Raw genomic sequence first — 24,466 nt, 5'->3', positions numbered from 1 at the left:
GTTACCTTGTGTCAAGAACCATTCTGAGCACTTCACAAAAGTTAACCTGTGCAGTATGAGCACTGTGTCGTTGTAATTTCAGGTGTGAATTTTGGAGTCATGTAGACATGGATTTAAATACTCGTTCTGCCATTCTTATTAGTTATGTGACCGAAGTCAAGTTACTTGACCTCTCCGAGCCTCTGCTTCATTCGTCCATAAAATGGGGACATTACCAACTGTCTCACAGACTTGCAAGAAATGAGGCAAGCTCTTAGTTTGAACCGTATAAAGTACTGACTTTCGACCTGTTTTCATTTACAAAACTGGCACTTTCATATGGTTCAACTACATAAAGAGCTTAGCCGAACGCCAGCACTTGGAAGGCACTGAATAAATAATAGCTTTTTTTTTTTTCAACTTTAGCTTGAGAGGAGCTAAAATACAAGAACGCTTTCTGCATTGCTGTACGCATTTTCCTTAAGTGCTTTGATGGGCCCTTTTGCCCCAAATTATTCTTCAACAGGACCCACTAAAATAACTGAAAGGCGTTCACTGAGATCCAGCCTTTGAAAGAGAGAAAATTTTGATGGTGATTTTTGAGTTTCCATAAGCTCTCGTTTCCAATGGCTTCAGCTCTGGTTGAATAAGGCTGCTCAGAGCAGGCGGCTCTGAGGCGGGCAGTTTAGGTCATGAATCAGGAACGAAGAGCCCCCAAGGCGGGCTCCTGGTGATGCAAATTCCTCAGCCCCATGTCGCCCTTGCAAGGTGGGGGGTCCCATCACAGCCCTTTGACAAATGCACAGCTCCTGGGCCAGGGAACCACAGGAGGTGAGATTCACATGGGCTAATTATATCAGAAGATAGATACCCTCCCCAGAGAGAGACCCTTTCTAGTCCCTTTCCTGCCAAAAACACCATGGCAACCAACATGGAAATGCCATTCTGTCCCTCAGATGTCAGCGCCTTTCTCTGGGACGGAGAGCAGATGTGCGTGCAGATTGCGACCTCCTGCCCGAATGGAGAGGTGGCCCACATGCCCAGGTCACACTGCTCACTTCAAGGGAAAAGTGTCAAAGAGCATTGACATTTGGGGGCTCAGGAGGAACCCAAAATTATGGCTTCAGGAGCTCAGTGACCACTGGTCAGGAGTGAAATCAGAAGCCTTCCATTCCCGCAGAAAAGAGCCGTGGCCCTGCTGTGCCGTGAATTCTCAGCACCATTTTCAACACCAGCTATGTTTTTACATGGGTTTAGAGTAGCGTCACGGGTCTAAATCATCATCACTAAATTGTGTGATTATCCACTCAGTGCGTCACCCATGTCGAGGATGGTGTGAAGAATGTTTAATGGGTAGAATTCCTAGGGGTTTATATCTGAGAGTCCCGTCTGCCAGCGCAGTCACCCTGGGTGATTGCATTGCTTTCTGATGCAGTAATGGCCAAACACTGGTGCAGTGACCTGGTCAACATACATCACGCCAGTCACGGAGAAGCCTGAAGCGTCTGTGCCCTCAGCTGCCGCCGCCCACATCCCCACCAGCCGCTTGCTGACTCCAGTGTTACAGATCCGCAACCACAGGGTGCCCCCACCATGTAGCAGTCCTTACCTGCTTTATAAATAAGCATTGTAATTGTGAAAGAAAGTTACCAGGAAAACAGATGCTTGATTACGTCATAAAGATAGAGCAGAAAACACACATTCAACCACTGATGACACGAAACATTTCATTTTTACCCTGTGGAAATCAGAATACCCTATACAATACTCTCCACGTGTAAATAAGCAGCATAACTTTAGAGAAGGTTGAAAAGGAACCTGGTTCAAAGCTCCTTGAAGATCCGATTTGAAGGTTGTGCTGGGAAAATACAAGATGAGTCTGGAGCATCTTGTAGTGCCAGAAATTAAAGTGTGTGTTTTTAAATAAAAGATGGGCAGTGTCAAGAGGACACAGAAGTCAGTAATCCAAAAGATCTTCCAATGGCCAAAATGGAACCATTTGAACAACAAAATAAATAATGAGAGTATTGGGTTATTACCCGAACAACAAAATAAATGTCCATGAGCCCATCCTGATATAAATAGATGATTGAATAAATAAATAAATGGAAGAGAGGGGACAAACCCTTCCTACAAAAGAATTCCACATAATAAATGTACAAGGAATGAGGGCAATCAGAAATCATCACTAGGAAGAGCTGCTGTGGCAAGATCTACCAATGATGCTGAAGTTAGTAGGCGGGACCTTAAGAGAAGCAGAATAGCTGCAGAGCCTCACAGTGTCTCCCCTGAAAGACCTATCGATTGCTGTTACGGTTGTAGCCGTATGTCCACAAATTCTCGGATACTCTGCCCTCCAAGACGTGCAGCTTAAATATGGGCTGGACTTGGTGACTCTCTCCTAACCAAATAGAGTATGGGAGGGGAGAACAGGGAACTTTCAGTGGAGGAAGCTGGCAGGCATCGCCCAAAGTGATCAAGTGATCGTCACCCATGATAAGCCATTCGGACAGCATGCACCTCCTGATAGGTGGGATGAGAAGGACACATCCATTCTGTGGCATTCTTCCCCCAAATCCATATCCTCAAGTCTAATCAAGAGCAAACAGTAGACAAGCCCAATATAAGGGACGTTCTGCACAAGATCTGACCAGGACTCTTCAGAGCATTATGGCCACAGAAAAGAAGGGAGGTCTGGGAAACCGTCACAGACGGGGAAGCCTAAGGAGATGTGACAACTAGATGTGACGTGGTCCCCTGGATGGGATCCTGGAGCATTAAGGGGGCCTTCGTGGGAAACAGAGATCCCAGTGAGGTCGTGTCTTGGTACTGTAGCTGTGTTGGTTTCTCCATCTTGATCAAGGTCCACGGGTCAGGTGTGAAGTTACCTTTAGTGGGTGGACTGTATTCAGAAACTCTCTTTACTAATCTTGCAACTCTGAAAACTTAAAATTATTTCCAAATGGAAGGTTTTAAAAATACACGTGGTTCACAGGTTTTCTTCCCCTACATTGACTATCACCATGCTGTGATAAGATCACTTACTTTTAATAAAAGAGGAGAAAAATGAGCTGGCACCCTCATATGCTGCCCGGGGTCAGGGGGGTGGGTACCACCTGGAACAACCAGTTTGGAAAACAGTTTGGGAAGAGCTGCTGAACCTAATCTGAGCCACCCTAGGACGCAACAATCCCGCTCCTAGGTATGTGCTCGACAAAACTGCGTGTGTATGTGTGGGTGGGGGGGTGTACCGAAAGACACGCGCAGAAATGTCCATAGCAAATTCATTCATAATGGCCCCAAACTGAAAGCAGCGCAAATGTCCATCAACACGAGGATGGAAAATACGTTGTGACATATTCGCACACTGGAATAGCGTCCAGCAGAGGGTCTCAGAGTGGGGTGCAGGGACCCTGGGAGTCCCCGAGACTCTTTCAGGGGACCTGAGAGAGCATTTTCATAACATCACCAAGATCCGTTTGCTTTCATACTCCCATCGCAAGAGCATCTGGAGGAGAATTCCAGAAGAACTCCTGCGTGACGTGACTTCGCAGCAGACAGGATGAAGGGGCAGATGTGAGAGCCCAGCTCTCTGTTGAGTGAGATACAGAGAGATTTGTAAAAAGGCAAAACAAGGGCACTCCACTCACTGCAATGTTTTGAAAATGTAGCCATTTTTATTAAAACGTGTTATTTATAATAACACGTAGTATGTTTATTACTTTTCCAAATAAGCTAATAAATATGTTTCTAAATTTCTCCATTTTGTTAAATTTCAGTATACATTCATAGACATAAAGGAAGTGAAAGTGTGCTGAGACCAAAGGCTTTGAGAAGTGCTGCCGTTTCACAGTGAGAAAGTCGGGGCTGCACGCTGCGGGCCAGACGGGCGTCACAGCCCTAATGCTAAGTGAGAGGAACGGTCGCAGCCCGGTCAAAGCCTCAGAAACAGCCAGAACCTCTCCTGCGAGAGCGACCAGAACAGGGGGCTCCTCTGTGGGGGGAACGACCTGGGTGGGGACACAGGACAGCCTTGAGGGCTGGCGGGCGTCTGGCTCTCAAGCCGGGTCATGGTTACACAGGCGCGTCCGCTTTGCAAAGTTTATAGAGCTTAAGCTTTGCGCCCTTTTACCCTATGTCTGTTATCCTTCACTCAAAAATCGCCCCAAAGAGGGACGCTCTTGTCTTAACACTTGAAATAACTGCACTGCTGGACACTCAGCCCCACGGCCAAGCTTTGGGACCAGCTGGCCCTGAGTTCACTGACTAACCTAAGTCACTGCCCAGGCCCCTGGGCTGGTGATCGGAGTCGGGGTGGGGAACCACGGGAATGAAATCACGCCCCCCACCCCCCTGCCACCCCGCTCCTTCCTCCCCTGCATGAGCAGCTGGCCCGTGAATGTCTCTTGACCATGAGGTCCCTTAACCCACCGCAGGGAAGGAGTTTGCTGCCCCACACCATCCCCACCCCCGCCCACGTCAAGCCCGCCCTTGGCGTCAGTGGCCAGGAATGTTCAGTTACTGCCCCAGAAAACCATGCCGGCTCCAAGACCCACCTCTAAACTGCATGGGATACATTGGCCTGGGCCCCCGATGGCCCAAGCCCCTCACTTATCATTGTTACTCATGAGTTCAGGAAACGTGCTGCTGGATCTTTCCTCTCCCGACAAAAATGCCCCAAACCTCCGTGGGCCTCCCTGCCCGCCCCCAGGATGAATTACACCAGCTCGTAAGCACACGACTGTCACTCCCCTGCTGCTCACAGCTGGGGCCATATTTCAAATAGCAATTAATTGACGACAAATAGTAATTAATGGGCCACATTCCTCCTTCAGTGAAGTACACAATTCCGTGCTCCTCGCACTGGGGATGGGCCACACTCTTGTTTTCTTTTAATCTGATTTGAAAGAGGAGCGCTCTCTGGGCGGCAGGGACAGAGCCGGGTCCCCTGTGAGTTCATCGGTGTGGCATGCGCGGCCTCACTGCGCTCAGATATGTAAAGTCAACCGTCAGGGCCCTGCAGGGGCGTCGGGGGTGCGGGTGAGGAGCTTAATGAGCCGTGGTCCCAATTTATTAAAAATCATAAATATTCTCCTTGGAGGCCGGGGGCAGCTTCTGGCTGCTGTGTGTATGTGTGTACATGTGTGTGTAAGTGTGTGCGTGTACGTGTGCACGTGTATGTGGGGGGGGACTGATTTCCTTTCTTTTTGTTTTTTGAATTTTATTTTATTTATTTTTTTATACAGCAGGTTCTTATTAGTTATCCATTTTATACATATTAGTGTATACATGTCAATCCCAACCTCTGTGGGACTGATTTTCAACGAGTGTGACCGAGCAGGCAAACCTCACTTGGAAGCAGGGTTTTGGATGTGGTCCACGTTTAAGTGCATGTCCCAGCATGTCCCTTGAGAAGGCCTCTCACCTTGCTTATGACAAGAGTGTCGTAAAGTAACTGTACATCCTCATTATTCACTTGGCCCAATATTTGCTAGGTTCCTACTGGATTCTCAACCGTGTGCTCAACACAGGAAATAAAAATGGGTCAGACACGGCCCTTGTCATCAAGGAGTTCACAGTCTCCCTGGGGAGGATGACAGGGACATTTGACACGTGGGGACATAATGATTACATAATAGTAATAACAACCAGCATACTAGGGTCACAGGAGAGCGTTGCAATAACCATAAACATCTGTGATGTAGTAATGTAGGCACTTCTTGACAAATACGTTCACCAACAAGATGTCAACTGTAATTTCGAACGAGGATAGACAAAGTTTCAGGGTATCCACAACAGCGGAAATGTGACATGAAAATATCTGATTTCTGCAGGGGAGAAGTTTCCTTGGTGCTGCCGTCATTTGCTGCCCGCATTCACGTCGGAAGCACCATCTATGATTCAGCGAGAGGTTAGTGCAAATAGCGGTAGAATGTTTTTCCCATCCTAGTCTGTGGACCTCCTGGGTTCCCCGTGGTCCAAGGGTGCGGGTCATGAACCCCTGCTGCAGGAGGTGAGAGCTGCAGTGCGGGAGAGGCCTGGGTCCCTGAGCTGCACTTTGGAGGGGAGAGCCGCCCGCTGGCCTAAGGAGTGACGTTCAGCTGGACCCCTGTCTTTGCTTCTGAGTCCCGAGCAGCAAGCGGAATGGGGGGAGAGCAGCTCTTAAAATCCTAACTGAACATAACCAGTTCCCAGATTCAAATTCAACCCTGTAGCTGGTGTTCTGGTGCTTCACTGCATTCCAAGCGGGTCTGTGTGTCACATACTCTGTCTCAAGGGAGGAATAAAGGCATCGTCTTAAGATTTGCCAAGGCATGCAATTACTTGAAAAAGCCCCAAACAGTCCAGGCCAAAGAGCCTTTTTTCTGTGAGCAGTCTGGAAATCTAACTTTAGACGGTGTAGTTGAAATTGCTTTGAATACAATAGGGATGGAAGGAAGGGAGAGCTAAGAATTTTCAGTGGAGCGCCTTTATGTGTTAAGTGCTGTAGGAGATGCTTTTCACTGTCACTATCTCACTGTACACTGTCTCATTTAGCTGGAAGGCTCTGGCACTGCCTCACCGCAGAAAAGCATTTCAATGGATTAGGGTGCAAGTAGCACATATCCAGACTAGTTTAAGCATTAATTTGAATTTATGGACCCATATAACTGGAGAATCCAGAGATCAGGCGAGCTTCAGGCTCGGTTTGTTCCAGCAGTTGACAGTGCCACCAGACTTGTGCTTCTCTTTCTCTAGGGCAGCTCCACCTACACAATGACTTCCCTCGAGGTGGTCAGGTAGCTGCCAACTGCACCAGATTCCATGCTTCCTTCTTCACCTACAGGAGAGGAGACAGGGTGTCTTCCCCACCTCACCCAACCGAAGTCCCGAGATTTGCTCTGATTGGATGGGTTTATGTTGCAGCCCCATTCTTGAATCTATAACGGTGTCAAAGCAGGTCGAAGTATGTGATTTTTCCAAACCACCTGGGGCCTGAACAAATCACATGACTAGGAGGTTCAGGTTCCTCGCAGGAAGGAAGGAAAGAAGGGGGATCACAGATTCTGAGAAGCGGTGAATTACAGCCACTGCAAACAAAACAAAACCCCAACAACAACTAACAATAACAGCAAACTTCTGATTATCAAACTGCATGGGTCCAGTTCCATGCTGCATAACCATCGCATTCTGTGTGCGCCTTGCAGGCTTTATCTCATTTCAGTCTCAAAACCCCTCAGCTGTAGACACTTCATCTCCCCAGTTTGTAGACGAGCAAACTGGGACCCAAGAGGTGCGGTGCTCTAAGTGTCTGTGTCTCATCGGCGTCAGGTCTCCTGGGGAACCAGGTCCAGACGCCTCCCTGGAGGCCCCGCCCACTCTCAGCCTTGGTTTCCCCATCTGTAAAATGAGTTGGGGTAACTTTATCACCGCTAAGGGCCTTCACCGTTCTGATGTTCTAGGCTGCTTGAATCTCAGCCTTCTTGGGAGTTGAAGCCTCGGCGCTCACCCTCTGTGTTGCCTTTAGCATCCGTGACCCCTGGGTCTTGGGCTCCCTGCCGATGACGTAAGGAGCTCAGAGGTCGGAGGAGTGGCTCTGTGAGTGGCTGCGCTCAGGGCACACACAGCATATTTCAGGCATGCCTTCTTGGAGGGTGGGGAGATATCAGCACCCCTTCCCAAGGGTGGGGTGGGGAAAAGACTCCCCATCTCAAGGGAAAAGTTCCTAGCCTGTCGGCCTAGACACGGGGAAGGAAGCCCAGGAGCAAAGCTAGCCTCACCTGCAGCCTCTCCACACGTGACAAAGGCTGCATTTTAAATGCGCTTTTTCAGAAGAGCATCAGGTGAAATGGTCACCCAAGCAGGGGGCGACCCGGAATAGCCAACTGCAAGCTGCTCTTTCCTCGAGAGCATCTGGGGCTTTCAGCTTTGCTGAGACACTGTGTCCCACAGTAACCAGGTCCATCCAACCAAACTGACGGATGAAACAGAAAAACTCACTCAAAGCCAGGGAACTTTGCTTTCACAGCGTTATAACCACTGAGGACCAGGACAGACATTGGCTTAAGTGGACATTTTCATGCGTCAATTACAGAAGAACTAGAACACTGATTATGTCAACTCAATCGTCACCAAAGTAGCTTTTTTCATTATTTAAAATTTTTATTGGTTTATAACATTATATAAGTTTCATGTGTGCAGGATTCCATTTGTACTTCTGTCCACACTCAGCATGCTCGCCACCAGAAGTCTAGTTTCCTTCCGTCTCATACTGTTGACCCCCACCACCCGTTTTGCCCTCCCAGCATTATGCACAATACCTGAGATACAGAAGCAACCTAAGCGTCCATCGACAGAGGAATGGATAAAGAAGATGTGGTACATTTGTACAATGGAATATTACTCAGCTGTAAAAACGATGAAATCTTGCCATTTGCAACAACATGGATGGACCAAAATATCTTTTTAAAAATGGATTCTGGGGACTTCCCTGGTGGCACAGTGGTTAAGAATCCGCCTGCCAATGCAGGGGACGGGGGTTCGAGCCCTGGTCCGGGAAGATCCCACGTGCCGTGGAGCAGCTAAGCCCGTGCGCCACAACTACTGAGCCCGCACTCTAAAGCCCGGGAGCCACAACTGCTGAGCCCGCGTGCCACAACTGCTGAAGCCCACGCGCCTAGAGCTCATACTCCACAACATGAGAAGCCACCGCAATGAGAAGCCTGTGCGCCGCAACGAAGAGTAACCCCTGCTCACCGCAACTAGAGAAAGCCTGCGTGCAGCAATAAAGACACAACGCAGCCAAAAACTAAAACTAAAACTAAAATGGATTCTGGAGTCAAATGCTCACTCACTGACTACCTGGCAGTTTGTCCAGACAGGCATGTAACGTGGTCGTCGACCGCGAGAGCAGAGTCAGCGGTGTGCTGACGAGTGTTAACAGCCAGTTCTCTGGGCGGAAGCAGTGCTTGCTCATGGCCGTGATGTAACTACTCTGTCTGTGGCTGATTTCAAGCTACCTGTGGGACCTCGCTGGGAACACAGAGTCACCAGGTCTGGAGAGCCCATGCTGGGCGACTCTGGCACACCACTGCCTAGGAGGGTACCATTCATTTTCATGCAAACTAGGATGGCTTGGAGGGTACAAAGGGAGCACAGTTGATGACTACACTGGACAACGGGCATAAACCAGGACACTCCCAGGCAAAGTGGGGCGCACCGGTCCCCATCATTAGAGATCAGAGACCTGACATCCTCCCATTTTTCAGATGAGGGAAACGAGACTCGAAAGGCAGGATAACTTGCCCAAGATATGGAATATGTTACCTAATGTCCCAACTGTTGTACCTTCATCAAGAGCACCTCAGATGGCAAAAATGAAGAAAAATAATACCAGCTGGCTGCACTGGGAGAAAAGCCATAGTGTCTGCTGGATGCAACAGGAGACCAAGGGGGTCTACTCAGGGTCTTTGGGGAGAATGTGCACTGGCTACGCCTAGTGATCCACGAAATTGCTCTTACCCTGAATACTCGCCCATCACCTGCCCTCTGAAGGTGGGCGCGCATCAAAAGCCACACATTTAGACACGCGCACACCCTGCCCTGTGATGTGGGGCAGGCGGACAGCGGCCCGCGGGGGAGGAACCTGGGTCCAGCCTCGTCTCTGCCTTGACTGCCTGGGGTCTGCAGGCTCCTTGCTTCTCCTCTCCTCTGCATTTCAGATTCCTTACTTAAAATAAGGACATTAGCTTAAAAGGTGCATTTTGTTTTGCCCAGAGGATGATTTTGTTGTGTTTTTTTTTTTTTTAAAGAAATGCACTTAGGACCTGTGCCCACCAATCCTGAAACACCCCCACTCCCCGGCTCTCCCGATCCTCTGATGGCTTGTTGCACTTGATTAAGTTCCACGACTGGCACATTTCCTAAACCTAGGCTGCCAGATTTAGCAAATTTAGTGTAAGTTTGTCCCATGTCATATTTAGGACATACTTATACTTTAACAAGTACTCTTTTTTAGTCTGAAATTCAAATTTCACTGGACATCTTGCATCTTATCTGGAAATTTTACAGAGGCATTTGAGCTTCACATACCTAGACTAGAGTCTCTAAGGCATATTCCAGCTCTAAACGTTCACAAATATCCACTAATTCATTCAACAAGCATTTACTGGTTACCTATGGCATGTGCATTTTTGCCCTCTGGAAAATACAGTTGAGTCCTTACCTAAGCCCAGAATCTACGTAGTTCAGTCTCAAAAATCCATTGCAATCCAAATACACAGTATACCAATCAAAAGTAATTTCAGAATAACTCCAATACTTTACTTACTTTTCTTTAAAACCACAAAGGGACTTGGACCTACCATCCCTAACAGCATGCTTGGAAAGACCCTCCTTGTCCTCCTTTCCCTGTGTGCCCAGATGCTGCATCAGAGCTGTGCACGCTGAAAGTCCTTCCCAAACTCCACTCTGAGCCCTGAGCCACTTTCCTCTCCCCCCAGCCCCTCATTCCATTATTATGCTGTAGACCTAGCTGCTCATTCGCTGAAGACTTTCCTTTGGGAAGAGAAAGGCAGTGTTGGCGATTTTAGAATATTCTGCAGTGGCCTCAAGGGACAGAGGAAACCCATGAACACATCTGTGTTTGGAATTTGTGTCCTGTTATCTGAGCATTTGGAAACCGTGTTCCCGCCCTCAAGAGAACTTACCAGCCACACAGGGCACAAGATATACCCAGTAAAATAAGTTGAAAATATAGTTGCAGGGCAGCAGCCTTTCAACACTGGGAAATAAATACGAAAGAAATAAAACCAGAGGAAGAAGTCAAGGTAGGCTAGAGGAAGGCAGACGATGTTCTTGAGTGATCTGTAGCTGACACCATCGGGGCACTGCCTAACCTCTTCCAGCTGTCGGCACTCCCATCTCATTGGTGGAGGGCTGTCCGAGGTCCCCAGAGTCTGTTCTGCCTACACACATGCATGGCGGGACAGAGTTCCAGGGAATTAACCGCCCTCCCCCCCCACAGGAGTAGCCCGCAGTCAGCGACTAATGAGGGTTGGCGTGTAAATACCCCAGCTCCCTCTCCTTGGGTGCGATAATTCTGAGGTCTGTGCTCTACATCATTTCCCAGATTAACTTGCTTGATAATGACACCCCCAACCTCTCCCCAGTTGACTCTGTCCCTTCTCTGGGTCCCTTCTCCACCTGCCCACTCCCCTGCTGGTGTTCCCTAGGATCACCACCCAAATAAACAACTCACATTAGAATCCTTGTCCTGGGGCAGCTTCTGGGGATCTCAAACACGACAGACACGAATAGCCCAAAGGATTGGCCAGACTCACCTCTGAGGTCAGAAGGAGACACCAACCCAGGAAGGGAAAGGTCCCAGAGGTTTGCCTAAAGAACATATTTCCTGCAGGTAGAGGCCTGCCATTGACCCCTTCCCTCTCGAGAGCTCAGCAACCCAACTAGAGTAGGTGCATCCTCTCCATCCCACTCACAGATGGAGCAGAGGAGCTCAGAAAGACTTGGGACATTTTCCCACGAATTTCTCTTCCTGGTTTTGCCTTCTCCCACCTCTGGCTCTTTCTATTCTACAAAACAGAAGCTGGGATCACAGCTGTGCTTGCTAATGGGTACTATCTGAATAAGGATGATAACACCAATAATAGCAACACATCCTTAAAGAGGGCTTACCCTGTGCCCCGCACTGGGTGAAGCACTTTACATACATCACTCTCCCTCCCACCCCCGGCGTTTCATCTTCACAGCCAAGTGACGTGGTACTTTTTAATATCCCCGCTTTACATATGAAGAGTGTAAACCTCTGAGGCTCAGAGACATTAACTGACTTTCCAAGGACGCACAGCAGGGATGGGAGGAGCAACCTGGCTCCAGAGCTCACGCTCTTGAGCTGCCAAGACCAAATGGACCCTGACCACACAGGCCGTAACTGACCCAGAACCAAACAGAGGCAACCAGAGAGAGTCCACTCCAACTAGCCTTTCCTGGACATGCCCTTGGGTGCAGTTGACCGAAGAGCAGATGTTAGCCTCCAGACTCTTCATCTGGTGGGTGCATCGACCTCAAGCTGCTCAGAGGTTCCAGACAGGGAAACAGCATAGCCTCTTTGGTGTGGAAACACGTGCTGAGGGATTTCTTTCAAGTTTCCCATTATTTCCTAGTTTTTCCTGGATGGAAAACCCATGAATGAGGAAGGTGGTATGCTTCAGCCGCCAGTGCCTGACAAAGTCTATAGGGCAGAATCAGCAGTGGGAATTAGAGAACGCTAACCCCTTCTGGAATCTTCCATGGAACGGATTCAAGCTGCTTCTCATCTTACCCAGATCTTTCCGCCCACTACTGGAAGAGAACACGACGTGTTACGTTTCTGAACCACTCGATTCTATGATCTACCGATGATCCATATGTGCTTCGTGCCGGCCCCACGCGCTGGCTGGCCAGCCTTTCGTCATTCTTCCCCGTCGACAGCTGTACCACCTGGCCTGCTGCTGCCTGCCGGGGAGACTTGTGAGGCCACCTCAAGGCGAGATGTGAACCCGGGAATCTCATAAGCATTTTGTTCACACAACTTGGCCTTCTTGTGAACTTGCAGTCCGCTTCTGTTCAACTGACCCCCAAATTGCCTCGGTCACTGAGACAGGCCTGAAGGCCGTGGTTATAGCCCTGAGCTTGGGCTTCCAGCTACAGCCCAACACACATGGGCTCGGAATCCTGATCGGGTTATGGAATGAGCGAGAAAAAACTCTGAATGCGGACAGAATCGTGCAGCCAAACTGGCGTCCCCATCCCACTGGAGTGTGTGGGAACCAGAAGAATCAAGCCTCGATTGGCCTGTTTTCCCTAAGAAAATGGCCACAAGGTCATTCTGCTGGAACCTCCTGCCTTGAGATGGTTCACGTCAGCCCCATTCGGAGCCCCGGCTGATGGGAACCTAAACACCTAGAGAGTCATCACGCCTCTAACAGGGAGAACCCTGAAATGTTCTCTTCTCATCGGGAGCAGAGGAAATGCCTTCTGGGGGAGGGCCTGTAGGGAACCCAGACGAGGGAAGGGACTCAGCATTCAGCACCCCCCACCTCAGCCCGGAGTTGGTCCACACAATAAGGAAGTGACAACTGGGCGCTAGGGGATGTGGAGCTGGGGAGAGCCCCAAAGTGGGGTTCACAGTGGGTGCTGGCCCCCTCGTCACCGTGTGACCCTGGGCCGGTTGCTTTCCCTCTCTGGGCCTGGGTTTGCTTGTCAATAGTAACCATAACAGTAACAACCACAATAATAATAGTTGCTGAATTTTAACAGTAGTCAGTGCCTTGTCCTGTTGTTTGCCTGGATCATCTTCCTTGAACACCCCAACAGTAATTCTGTGAGGGAGGCATTCGCATCTGTCTGTTTTTATCGATGGGGAAACTCATTTCATGTGCTTAAGAGTAATCTGCGGCATTTGTTTAAGCAAGTGCAGAGTCCCCTTCCGTTCGATGTGCCAGGCGTTTAGTATTCTGCTGCAAAGAGTCTGCGAGATTCTGGGAAACACCGCCAAACCGAATCGGGAGGCCTACGCGTCCTGCCCGCCAGCCCCCTCCCCACGCCCCGTGAAGCATCCCCCTTGTCAGGGCCGGGAAGCTCCAGGCTTCTGTGAGACAATGTGGTCGCCATATGCAGGGCACCCAGCGCAGGCACGCTGGGTAAATGTTATTACAACGATAACAATGATTCCACTTAGGATAACAACGATGGAAATCTGCATTAAACGACTTTAAACCGCTGATACCTTCCCCTTTCCCCACTCACAGAGAAGAAAGGGATGCGAATTTGTCACTTGAACCAGCAGCTGTGGTTCATCTGGACTTCATCTTTTCTGCTATCATCTTTATTAGCAGGATTTTTTTTTTAATGAGTAAGTTTTGAACTACCAGGTGTTTTGAATTTTTGTCTTGTTCTCTTGCATACAGGAGGAAATTCAAATAGAGAGGGACGTATTAATAAAAACCCAGTGGGAGGAAAGTGCAGCCTCTCCCCCATGGGGGTGCCTCTGCTCTCCCTGCGGGTCCCCCATTTCTGGCCGAAGTCCCCAGCTCAGCCACTAGGAGTCGATCTGGGGGGCGTAATCTATTCCCCAGGCACCTGGCTGCTTCAGGCCCCGAGTCATCTGTGAGCTCACACAGCTGCAGCGCTGCCCCCTCCCCGTGAATTCCCACTGAGGGTAGACTCAGTGTGATCGGCCCCCTGCCCTGAGCTGATCCCTAGCAAGGAGGGCACAGACTCACAGGCCTGTCCTGGTTATTCCTGTAGAATCTGCTCCCCATGCTAGCTGGGGAAAGAAAGGAGAGAAAGAAGATGCAGTCTCTAGTGGGACCCCTGAAAAAGTCCTGGACCAACTCTCCACCATGATGAATAATCGCAACCGAGCAGGCTGCCCCACGCGGGACCCGGGAGAGGCTGTAAGCCCCAACTCGGCCCCACGAAGGGGTCCTGGTCGTCCCCAACCAGAGAGGCTCAGAGAGCAGCTAACCCAGGGGATTGCAAGGTCCAAACGCATGCCCCTGCCCAGCGACGGGCACAGATGGCACCTCTGCACAGCCTGGAAGAAAGAGGACGTCGGCCTTTCCCCAGGGGAAAGTCTGTCCACTTCTCTGGGGCTCTGGAGTCTGCTGGTGGCTTTTCCAGGCTCATTCCTATCTCCGAAAATCTGGGCAAGGACAGGAGGAGGAAGCAAAGCTGGGCTTCTTTTTTTTTTTTTTGTCTCTTATTGGTAGCTTCGGGGAAAGGGTTTGTGCAGGAGGTTGAAATTAACTAAAATGAGGTGGGGATTAGTGTGGGACCCCACTGGCCAGGTAATCCTGGGAAATGAGGGCCGACTTCAGCTCGGCACAGGCCAAGCCTCCCTTCTGGGACAGAATTAGACTTAAGAAGCCACTTGCTGATAAGGGTTAATCCATGGCTAAACGGGACGGTACCAGAAGCAATTAACATTCCTCGACTCAGTTTCCCTTTGTCTGCAGAGCACTTGCTCAGGGAGCACAGTCCCCACTTTGCCGCAATGAGTGCATCCACCCGACTTTCCATCCAGCATTGTCTCCCCGGGGTGGGGACACGCTGGGGCCGCATTTAAGCTGCTGTGTCATCTGGGTCACCCCCATCTCCCTGTGTGCTTGCCCTAAAACAGTGACTCCTGAGACACAGAGAAACACTGCAGATCAGCAGAAGGCAGGGTCAGGGATTTTCTGTGATGGTCTCCAAAACAGAAATGGAATAAAGAAGCCATTTATGGACTGAGAGTCTGTGGATGTCGAAGGGAGGACAGTTTTTCCTGTGTTTTGGGTTTTTCTTTTTTACTGACACTCACCCCTCACTACTCCCAAAACAGACCCCAAATGTCTTATCTCATTGGGAAAATTACAAAAAACGAGCAGGCCAAAGAAGGTTCCGGAATGCAAAACCTCCAGAACATTCAAGCAACAATTAATGAGGAACAAAAACAAGTCAAAGAAGGAAGCCGGTCCACGTGCGAGCCTCGGATGGAGGCGTGGTTTCAGCGCCGCGAGAGTTTTGTGTCTGATTGGGTCTGGGAAAAGAGAACTGGGGGTGGGGAGGGGAATGTTCTGGAAAATGAATTCTTAGTGGCTGTGAAAAGTGAAGAAGGTGGGGTACCTTCTGTTGTCATAGATTATTATGTATTATTTACAGCTTATTGCTCACTATTTACTTATGATAGATTATTATTTATTATTTAGTTATTATAGATTATTATTAAGCCCCTCCTTTAAATGAATGCATCCCTTCACAGTGCCTGATTCCAGATTCTCGCCTATAATTGCCCTATTTTGAGATTCAGCAATGACCCGAATGACAGCCCGGCTTAGTTGCAATGACCCATAGTGGTTAGCAACAGCCCCCGTACGACACCTGCGCGAATGTAACAAGTCACTGCCACCCTGCTGGCTGCGTCCCGCTCCCCTGCTCCCCTCTCTGCCTGGGCACGAGCACGACGTCTCCCACTGTCCTGCTGTGAAATTACAGATTGCCGGTATTTTCCCAGCCTGGCTCCGCCTGGCTCACCACACGGCCCTGTCACCGTTTCCTCTAATAGCTGTTATGCGCAGAACTTCTTGATACCCAGTTTGAGTTTCCTTTGCCTCATTCATTCCATTCGTCTTAACTATGCTGCCCAGCACCACAGAGTAAGTTCCCACTTTCCTTGGAAGGAAAAGGTTCTTCTTCGTTCGTCCATCCAGGGCACTCATTACATGTTAATTGTAGATGAGAAATGTCAATAAACAGAGGGCATTTCAGTTTAGCAGCGGCCACTGTGAGTCAGAGCTAAGAGACAAGTGGGGGAGCTTGGCATCCGTTGAAACAGAAAGGTGAGGACCACAGTCCTAATAGCCAGCGTCGAGCCACAGTTAAGGGGCTGGAAGCTCGGACACGCTCGCTCTTGCTGTGTCCTCAGCACGACCTTATGAGGTCTGCATTACAGTGTCCATCTATCACAGACGTGGAAACAGAAGCTCAGAGAGCTAAAGTTAACGTGCCCAGGGTCACACAGCTCAGAGAGAAACGAGCTCCTGACAGCAGATCCTTTCTACTGCCTTCTGTAGATGATCAGAAAAGGATTGGATCATGGGTTACTCTCCTGGTCCAGTAAATAGCTGAAGTTGTGTGCTTGTGTGAGACGTCAACGAGAGAAAGCAGGTGTGGCACCAGCAGGCTCAGGGCGGCGTCCAGGACACCTTCGGGACGGCAGGTCCCCTCCATGCCTGGCACTGAGTCCTGGGCCTGCTGTAAATCCATAGCCAGGCCCATGCCCTGGACTCACCTTCAAGTTTCCTTTGAAACCCGCAACACTTCTTAACAAAGTCAAGCCTGTTTCCTTCCTGGTTCTCATTTTTCATCCACGCTCATACCACAAAGACCCTTTCAGAAAACACCGTCAGGCACAAACCCACCAGCCTCACCAAGAGAATTCGAGATAAGGTTGAAAAACCCCATTCACTGAGGCCAGGGCTTTTTCCCGTTTTCCACAAACCTGGCCCAGGCTCCCAAGCCTGTTGCCCCGTGGTATGTGAGCACCTCGTTCCTTTGGGTGGGGAGGGTGGGCAGGCTGCAGAGCCTCGGCTGACTAAGGAAGGGAGAAAGAGGAGGGGCTGTGTGGAAACTGCATCTGAAGTAGCTGTTATAATGGTTCATGTTCACAGGGGCTGCCCTGAGCCAGACATCGCACTAAGAGCTGCTCACACATCGTCTCCACCCTTGTTATCAAATGACACACTCGGCACTTAATGCTGTGTAACAAATGACCCTGAGATCGCAGAGGCTTCCAGTAGCAAATATGTGTTTCTTTCTCTCAGATCTGTAAGCCAGGTGGCTCTGCTGTGGGCCAGGTTTAGATCTGCTCCACGTGTTGCCTATTCTAAGACCAGCAGCTACACGGGCATGCTTTTCCAGTGATGGTGGCAGGAATGCAAGAGGGTGAAGAGGAATCCACTGTGGCTCTCTAGGTCTTGGTTCAGAACTCACACGCTGTCACTCCTGCCCACATGCCACTAACCAAAGCCATCACCAAGGGGGAGAGAAGTACCCCCCAGCCACAGTGACGGCCAGCAAGGTACAGAGGAGAGGCTGTCGTGAGCAGGTAACAGAACGGAGGAGGAACTGCAGGCTGACAGAGGTAATCCCTGGTGAGCAGTGGCAGGGCCAGTGGATGGCTGCAGAGCCCAGTGCCAAGGCGGACGCTCTGAACTGGAGGGAAAGATGCTCCAGTATTCCAGGCAGAGGCCCTCACCGCCTCGGGGTGGCCTTCTAGACCAGAGCAGGTCCCTTTGTCACTGGACGCAGCAGAGGACAGATCTTTAGCTGGAGCCAGACTGCAGAGGTCCAAATCCTGGCTTTGTGTGGCCTCAGTTTCCTCACCTGTAAAATGGGAGCAACACTGAACCTACAGCACAGGGTTACCATGAGGATAAAAGGGGTTGGTATTTATGGAATGCCAGAGGAGTGCCTGACCCACAGGAAGCGCTGCATGAATTTGCGCAATCTCACGGAATCAAACAAAAACACATCAAGCACTGCAGGCTGGGCAGTGAGAAGGCTGGACACGTGACAGTCCAGGCTGCAGGCGTCAGACGGAGGGACACTGGGGGCTCACTGAGCACCTTCCAGGAAACGTTCACGGGGCTCTTAAGGAGCATGAGACCCAGTCCCTTGTGTCTCGTCCACCCATGGGGGGGATCTAGCCTAGCGGTTGAGAGTGCTGGTTTTAGAGTCAGTCAGCCTGGGCCCTGGTGCTCATGGTGTGACTTTGGACAGAGACCTTGCACCCTCGGGGCTCGGCTTCCTCTTCTGTGAGTTCCACATTGGGTCAGCGTCGCTGGGGATGAAACAAGATGAAGAGCGGCAGGTCACGTGCAGGGAGGGGCAGCGGGGAGGCCTGAACTGTGTCCTAGTCACGCAGATACTCGAGGCACAGACAGGCAACAGTGCCACCTTCCTCACTCAATTCTGTTCGTTTTGTGAGATAGTTACTTTTCATAAAACACGTTTTCATTTTAACATAAAATGAAATGAATCAATGAATTTTTTTATATTACTTAGTTTTATTTTCTAATGTGATAAATAGGATAGGAAAAGCTCTTCAAGGTCTTGAATCAAAGGACCTGCTGTAGAGCACGAGGAACTCCACTCAATACTCTGCAATGGCCTATATGGGAAAAGAATCTAAAACAAGAGTGGATATATGTATATGTGTAACTGATTCACTTTGCTGTACACCTGAAACTAACACAACACGGTAAATCAACTAGACTCCAATAAAAATTTTAAAAATCCTGAATCATGTTTAAGCGTGTCAAGTGTTCCTGGGATTAAAGGTTTGAGAACTATTTGTTGTAAGCAGTGATTCTGAAGCCTGGCCGCACACACTGGAATCACCTGGGTCCAGCGCCAGGGTGTGTGATTTAATCTGTCTGCTGTTGGGCTCAGGTGCCAGGATCTTCAAAGCTTCAGGTGATTCTAATGTGCTTCCGAGCTGCAAAACCAGATCCAAGGCCCTTGAGACTCCAGGTTGGAAATGCAGAGTCCTGGGCCCCACACCAGACCTTCAAATAAGCATCTGCATTTGAACAAGAGCCCCAGGAAAATTGCTCGCAGAGCGAAGTTCAGGAGGTGCTGCTTTAGATCATCTCTGAGCCTCAGACTCCGATCGCACGCTGTCTGTTGTCAGCTCTCTGTTGTCAGCTCTCTGTCTTCCACGACCACGGTTGCCATGGTTAGTTTTCCTTTCTGCAGTCTACGCAGGGGTTGTTTTAAAAGAATACCAGGTTAGACCCTTCAATATAAGTAAATAGAAATGATTTTGTAGTTACAGATTGTATAGATTACCCACAACTAGTAAACTTCTCTCTCTTTACGTTCTCGTAACTTAAACGCAGCCAAAATATATTTACTCTTCAGCTGAGGGAGAGGGAGAAAGGGCTGACGGCTTCTTTTCAGCATTCTCTCTGAAGGAGAGTGAGTTCCTAGCCCTTAACTCAAGAGAAATGCTTCTTTCAACAGGGACGTGTGCCATTGTTTAAAAGACATATCATCTCTTGGGCTTCCCTGATGGAGCAGTGGTTAAGAATCCACCTGCCAGTGCAGGGGACATGGATTCAAAGAAAAATGGATAGGAAACAGAACTGTAACTGTGACGGAGCTGATTCCATCAGTATTCATTCAGGTCTTGTGATTTGATTCTAGTCGTTTATGTGTTCCTCAGTTTCCCTATTTGTGAATTTTGGTCACATTTCCATTATGACCATCTGTTAATAAAATGCCACACCTTTCCAAAAAAAAAAAAAAAAATGGTCCAGGAAGATCCCACATGCCGCGGAGCAGCTAAGCCTGTGCGCCACAACTACTGAGCCTGCGTGCTACAACTACTGAAGCCTGTGTGCCTAGAGCCCGTGCTCCGCGACAAGAGAAGCCACCGCGGTGAGAAGCCCGCGCAGTGCAACGAAGAGTAGCCCCCACTCGCCGCAACTAGAGAAAGCCCACGCGCAGCAACGAAGACCCAACGCAGCCAAAAATAATTAATTATATTTTTAAAAGGCATATCATCTCAGCAGTAAGATTTTCCCAAGAACTTTTCACCGTCCAAGGAGGTGGCTCTGGTTCAGTGATAAGAGCCGTCTTACATGAAAAAACACCAGTTGACTCTCCACCTCACCCTGTTAGGAGCTGTGTGACCCTGGGCAACTCACGTCGCCTCTCTGAGCCTGTATCCGCAACAATCAAATAGTACTAATCCCAAGTATCTCACATGGGTGTGGCGGAAATGAAACAAGCTATCAGGTGTAAACATTTCAAGAGCAGAGTTCAAGATGCATTATTGCTTTGCATTATTATTTTAACCGTAAAGTATGATTGCAGAGGGAATGCATGTTCCATATACAGACTTCAAGGGGAAAAAAACACAGAGAAGTGCAAAGGATGGAACAAAAATTGCCAGAAATCCCATCCCAGTGTTTAAAAAGCTTGTCAAGCCCATGAGGGGGTAGAGAAGTGTTTACCACATCACTCTGTAAGGAGTCCTGGCTTTGGTGGCTCCACATTCACGGGCACGCGTGCCCGTGGGTTTATGCGTGAGTTGGGTTAACACGGCAGTGTGCAAAGCAAGGGCTGGTTGACCTCTTCTGTATGTTTGAATTAGTTCATTATTATAAATGGAATTTTGAAAATTAATCTTACGGTATGTTAATTTTTGAATAAAAATTTTGTAAATGGCAAAAAAAAAGAGCAGGGATTCTGTATTCTTATTCTCTTAGACATGTCTAGCACATTTAATGCAAGTGTTCTGTTCATATAGTGACTGTTTCGCGGGACTTAAAGCTTCAGCAGTGGGGCTGCCGGCACCTTCAGAGGCTTGTCGGGCTCCTAAGAGCCTCCTCGTTTGCCCGATGTTTCTTTCAGGGAGTGAGTCTTAGATTTCTTGAGCACAGGGTGGCAGGGACAGAACGTGTGGGGTGCCCTCGAGCGTTGGGGTGTCCCTTTCCTGCTGGAAGTGGGGTGACAGCAGCCAGAGGTTAGGGAGTCCCCAGCAGACGTTGGGCAGCAGGCTTGGGCGCAAAGCATGGGCTCCATCACTCATACATAAGTTTGTAATAATGGATGTTGCTGCCTGGTTTACAGATGACTTTTTTTAAAATTTCATTTTATATTGGAGTATAGTTGATTAACAGTGTTGTGTTAGTTACCGGTGATTTTTCAGCTTGTCCAGTTAAACAACTGGCCCACGTTTACAGTGAATTAAGTGGCAAAGTGGGCAAACTGGTCGTGAAGACAGGTCTGCAGGCTCCAGAGACCTGAGCGTTACGTGACTCAGCCTCTCTGCTGAAGACTAACCTCGGGATTGTCACTTTCTAACAGGGAGGCTTAAGCCTGACAGACTCCACCTCCTGCTACACTGCACTCTACCCCCTGGACAGTGACGCCCCGAGGGAAGGGTCCATTTCTCTCCATCTCTGCGCCTACACAGCCCTGCACGCACGTGGGCCCGGATGATTCCTGGAGGAAGCTACCTCTTTGGTGAGTAAAATTCCGGTCGGTTAGCATCATGGGTGGCGTTCTTTCCCTCTGTCTTCACACATTGCTTTAGTGTCATGGCTTCTACTGGTCTAGAGGAAAGGTTTAGGAGTAAAACACAGAACCTTGGACAGCCCCGGACCCACCATTTTTAAAGGAAAACTGGTGTGAGAACTTGTTTTTCAAGCTGGCAAATGTCGTGCAAACGAAGAGAGGTGAACGTAGAACTGCTAGCTGTTATGTTGCTTCTCAGGACATCCCGACACCAGAAGGGTGTGGTCAGTGTTTGGACATTGGCTCTGGTGTGTCTCGACTAGCTGGGAAAACTGTCCTTGAAGGACCATAAACAGATCTGAGCGCTAACATCATGGGAGTCCTTGCCATAAACTTTTTGGTCTGATGTCAGTGTCCCAAGGGACAGCTCTGAATCAGGCAGAACGGCCAAGTCACCAGACCCAGACTTGTAAAACCACAGGGCCCAAGAGGCCGAGGATGATGTATCAGTCAGGAAGGGCCAAGACACGCTGAAGTAACAAACAACCCCCAAATTCTGAGGTTTATTTTTTTTTTTAAATAAAGGCTTATTTCTCATTCATGGGGCAGGTCCATTGTAGGTCAGCAGAGCCCTCTGCTCAATGACTTGATAATTCCAGTTGCCCTGTGAGGCATGGGGGATGTGGAGGGTCTCATGGCAGCACTGAGGCACCCCAGCCCAGAAGTGACCCATTTCTCACTGGCTCATGACTCATTGGCCTGAACTAGTCACCCAAAAAGGCAGGCAGTGCAATCCTACCAAAATCCTGGACAGGAAACTACTGGAAATAGTTGGCAAACACAGCACATGTGGATATGACAACCACATGTAGCTGTTAGCTTTCTGACCGATTGCTAATGGCTCACAGAGAGCGGGGTTGAGAAGGGTTCAGAGGTCTGCCGGAGAACATGAGCTGACCAATAAGCCGTGCCTGGGGTGGGTGCTGGCCTGGGGTTGTATGTTCCAGGGAAGAGCCCCTCTGGCCAAGACCAACTTCCTCATCTCGCTGATGAGAAACCTGGGGTCCCAGAGGGAAAATGGCAGTACAGGTGACCAGGCTAGTTAGTGGCAGAGTGAGCTGGAGTCCAGGGTTTGCTTCTCCTTTCAGCTTATTTATCATGCTACTACTTCTAGGACTCAGCCGAAAAATCAGACCATTCAGAGTTTTCATTTCCTCTCTCTGTTACATACCAAGGTTCCTTTTCACTTACTAAAAAATAAAAAAAGCAGGGCTACCCTGGTGGCACAGTGGTTGAGAGTCCGCCTGCCGATGCAGGGGACACGGGTTCGTGCCCGGGTCCGGGAAGATCCCACATGCCACGGAGCGGCTGGGCCCGTGAGCCGTGGCCGCTGAGCCTGCGCGTCCGGAGCCTGTGCTCCGCAGCAGGAGAGGCCACAACAGTGAGAGGCCCGCATACCACAAAAAAATAAAAAATAAAAAAAAATTTTAAAAAGCAGTGCGGTCACTTTGTGACCCATTCCTCTCTCTTCTCAAATCTGGAGGCACTGGCCCAGGGGGGGGGTCACACTGAATGCTGGGTGTAGAGCTGTTGATGTGAATGAAAAAAACAAACAGAGGAAGAAGATCTGGCTGCATCTCCGTTGTTTGTTTGCAATACCGAAACTATCCTGTCCTTATTTTTCAGTGGAGGGTCATGTGGCTCAGCCACACGCTGGCATTTGGGGCTGTAATTCCCACCAAATGAGTCAGCAGAGAGAAGAGCACAGTTTTTCAGCAGACATCTTTGAGTTGGTGCCCACTACCATTAAAAAGAAGTCCTGTTTATAACGTGACTCTGTAATAAGTGCAAAGCCCCATACACCTCATACCCAGGGTCATCAGCGTCCCTGGGTCCTGACCTCCCCGCCCCCCCCCCCCCCCCCCGCCGCCCCCGCCGCCACCATCAAGGGTAGACACAGCCGGCTCGTTCCAGCATGGGAACACTCACTTCCTTTTCGGAGGACAACATTGGCAGCGCTTCTCAGTGCTGGAACACCCATAACGACCTTTGGAAACTGTGACTTGTATTCCACCCTGGGATCCTGGAAGAGTGTGCGTGTGCACCTGTACACATGCACGCACACGCACGTGTGCGCATGGGCCCATGATGAGTATGTGCTGCAAACGTGTTTTTGTCCACCTCAGGCAGGAGCAGCTTCAGCTATAGATACAGACAGCCGCAGCCTGCCTGCTGGTTCAAGCGCTGAACAACTGGGGCTTAAATGCCACTTCCAGCCCAGAAAAGGAGCCCGTCCGTGGCTTATTTATACTAACGTGTAAATGACTGACACTGGCTTTTTGGAACAAGTCTCAGTAGGGCAGCGCTGCTGAGAGTGCACAAGGTCACAGAGGGTTAAAGGTGTGTTAAAGGGGAGAGGGAGTTGCATTAAAATAAAGGAGAAAAAGCACAAACAGAAAGTGGTATAGGACGGAAGGCAGACTTTCTCCTATCGGATACTTGCCAAGAACAGACGTGGATCTCATCATGACTGTGGTCTGAGCTGAGGTCCATCCAGTCTCTCCTCACCGTGCTTGCTTGGCTGGAAAGCTTCCGGTTTGGGGCTGCACTAGCCCACGGGCTTGGTGTTGTCCCCGGGCTTCTCTGTCTCTCAGACCACCCCCAAAGCACACCTGCGTCACTCCATTTAGACAGTCTTTTGCAAGCAACAAACCTGGGCTCCCAAAACCAAACCTCGTTCTTTGACGTGTTGTGTTGAAATAAAAGGCAACCTGCAGAGGGGTGTTGGGGGCGAGAGCGGAACGGGGTGGGATGAAGGACGCCGGGGATGGGAGCTGGGTCTCTCGGAGTCCCGGGAAGGTGGAGAGAAATCCACGGAAGGGGCCTGGCCACAACCGCATTCAGGGTTACTTGAGTCTTTGTGCCTTTTCCCTGAAGT

The 24,466-nt window shown here is 49.6% G+C and overlaps 1 long non-coding RNA gene across 1 annotated transcript in view; it reads left to right on the top strand.

Annotated features, from left to right (window-relative positions):
- The window catches only part of LOC149744721 (uncharacterized), a 78,986-nt gene extending 57,317 nt beyond the window's left edge, over nucleotides 1-21,669 (top strand). Inside the window, exons 2-3 of the long non-coding RNA XR_016391051.1 lie at nucleotides 5,814-5,890; nucleotides 21,379-21,669. This is a non-coding gene — a long non-coding RNA (uncharacterized LOC149744721). The remainder of the gene's footprint in view (nucleotides 1-5,813; nucleotides 5,891-21,378) is intronic.
- The last annotated feature ends 2,797 nt before the right edge of the window (nucleotides 21,670-24,466 follow it).

The sequence above is a fragment of the Delphinapterus leucas genome, chromosome 20, assembly GCF_059928025.1.
Source record: "Delphinapterus leucas isolate spDelLeu-1000000601 "Yukka" chromosome 20, BTC_Dleu_Yukka2, whole genome shotgun sequence".
NCBI classification, from domain to species: domain Eukaryota; kingdom Metazoa; phylum Chordata; class Mammalia; order Artiodactyla; family Monodontidae; genus Delphinapterus; species Delphinapterus leucas.
This window is presented reverse-complemented; position numbering and strand designations above follow the sequence as displayed.